This window comes from Artemia sp. Qi Xiang Cuo, chromosome 15 (assembly GCF_049724085.1).
Source record: "Artemia sp. Qi Xiang Cuo chromosome 15, ASM4972408v1, whole genome shotgun sequence".
Taxonomy (NCBI): Eukaryota; Metazoa; Arthropoda; class Branchiopoda; order Anostraca; family Artemiidae; genus Artemia; species Artemia sp. Qi Xiang Cuo.
In genome coordinates this window covers 46,919,451-46,921,936 of record NC_142808.1, presented here as the reverse complement: position 1 = coordinate 46,921,936, position 2,486 = coordinate 46,919,451, and positions in this window count along the sequence as shown.

Genomic DNA, 2,486 nt, shown 5'->3' with positions numbered 1-2,486 from the left:
AGCAGATTTTTCGGGATTTCTTTACACGGTGACGCAAACCAAATTTCGGAATTTTCATTTACAGGGATGACCATTTGTGAGATTTGAACTCTTTGCATTGTTTTTGGGGGGATTTTTGTCTTACGCACCGCGAATCCATAGTATTTTTCTTTCGGGTCATTTTCTATTAAATTAAGGTTAACGCTTGGTTACCTCAAATCTTCCGCTTGCGGAGTTGATTGTAAGGGTGAATTCGAGTCCTGTCGTCTTACAATTGTACGAGGATTTATTATTTCAGCCCATAATTCATTTATTTTCTTTATTTCTGCTTGTCTATACTCCTTCATTTTTCCTATTTTTGCTTTTATTGACTCGATCCATTTGCTGCTTGACTTTCTCCCACAGGACGAGAGATAGGGTACAAAAGATTTAATTCTATTCACTGTCGCTTTCCCTCTCTCCACGCGATGGAGAATAGGATCGTATGGATACACGAGTCTGTTGTTTGCTATATCTAACAATACCTTATTAGTTTTTAGAAAATTAGCACCGATTATAGCCTCATATGGGAAATTTTTGCATATGATGATGTCTGTTATTTGCCAAATAAGGAGACAAGACAGTGCCCATGGATAAGCCCGTTATAGTTCTCCAGCTATGTGTATAGGAATTTTCTTAGCCATCATTTTTAAGCCTCTTTTAAGCACACAGATATCCTATATAAAAATCCATAGATCTTGTTGAGAATTTAAAAATCAAAGTACAACAGAAAATACCGTTTTATCTAGTTTTGATACAGTTTCTATGTGCACTTCATGCGATGTCCATAAATATGAGCAGGCCTTACAAAGAAAATTAGAGGAAAATTCAGCTTGGTCGGATTACAAAACTTTCGAAATTGATACAATAATGACCTTTGTCCGTCTTTGGAACAAGTTCTCCTCGTATTTTAAATTCCGAAACAAATTTTTTTTTCAAATAATGGGCTTATCCATGGGCACTGTCTAGTCTCCTTATTTGGCAAATTTTTACATGAGTTTAATAGAACAGTCTGCTTTGAATAGTTTCCACTTAAAACACTATCTGGTTTCGCTTCGTTGATGATATCATTTCTGTATGGGAATATGGACAAGACACTCCAAGAGATTTTTTGGTACATTTGAACTCTTTTGATTCGAATCTCCAGTTCACAATGGAACTCGAAGATTCAGGTAAGCTGCCTGTCTTGGATGTTTTGATTATAAAAACTAATCCTAGTCTTGAATTTTCTATATATAGAAAGCCGACGCATAATGATCGATATCTACACTTCTCTTGCCATCACCCTCCTTCTGTGAAAAGAGGGGTAATAATCTCTTAAGTTGACAGAGTTTTAAAAATTTGTTCCCGTAATCATTTAAATTCTGAATTAAATTATGTAAAGGATATTCTTTTCTGCAATGGTTACTCAATCAAACTCATTGAAAATATAATTGATAGACGATTAAAAAAGATAAAAGAACAAAATAGGGAGATTGTCCCCCTTGATTCAGTTACACCGACAATTGAGAAAAAATTTTCATTGTTTTACCATACATCCCGAAACTTGGCGATAAACTAGGAAAAATTTTAAAAAACATAATCTCTCTGTTTCTTTCAAAACCGATCAAAAATTTGAACACTTTTTAACTCAGGTAAGGATAAAACTGACCCTGTACTGGGTAATGGTGTCTACAGAATCCCGTGTTCTTGTGGAAAATTTTTACATTGGAAGGACCCATCAACATCTAGGTGAGAGTTTGACTAAGCAAAAAATTCCAATAGATACGTCTCTGAGATTATAAAATAACAATGACAACTTTGATTCGGCTTTGGCTTCGCATATGTTCGTAAATCCGACCCATCTAGTTCTTTTTGACGAGGCAACATTAATATCAACTGTAACTGGCGTACCAAAAACTTTTATAGAGGTAATTGAGATAAAAAAATATATGAACCAAAATCTAGCAATAAATAGAGATACTGGAGATATTCCATTAAGCCCAATTTACGACAGTTTAATCTTGAAGGACTCATCCAATATTTTCACCCGAAGTAAATTAAAAGAACCTATTTGTATATCTAATGAAAATCAAAGTTGTAGACCAGCTAAAGTTATTGCAAGACAACAGATCATTGCCAAATCATCTTGGTAAATTTATTTTCATTGATTCATGCCTGGTTTTTATTCAGTGTCTGTTCTTTCTTTGTAAGGTAAACTTTGAAAGGTTAGATTTTCGTTTTTTTTTCTTTTTTGTTTAGCATTGAGGAAGCCTTTGCGGAGGTACTTGTCCAAAATATTTGCTTATATTTTCATCTTCATGGTTTCGCCACTGGCTGACAAAATCCTCGTTTTTTCAGCCTTTTTTATTTTATTTTTCATTTTTTTATTTTCTCTCCTCTCTGAGTTTCATTTGTCATGTATAGCCAGTGTAGTCTAAGAATGTATTTGCGATTTTAATTAACTTTTGATCCGGCTTATGATTCTT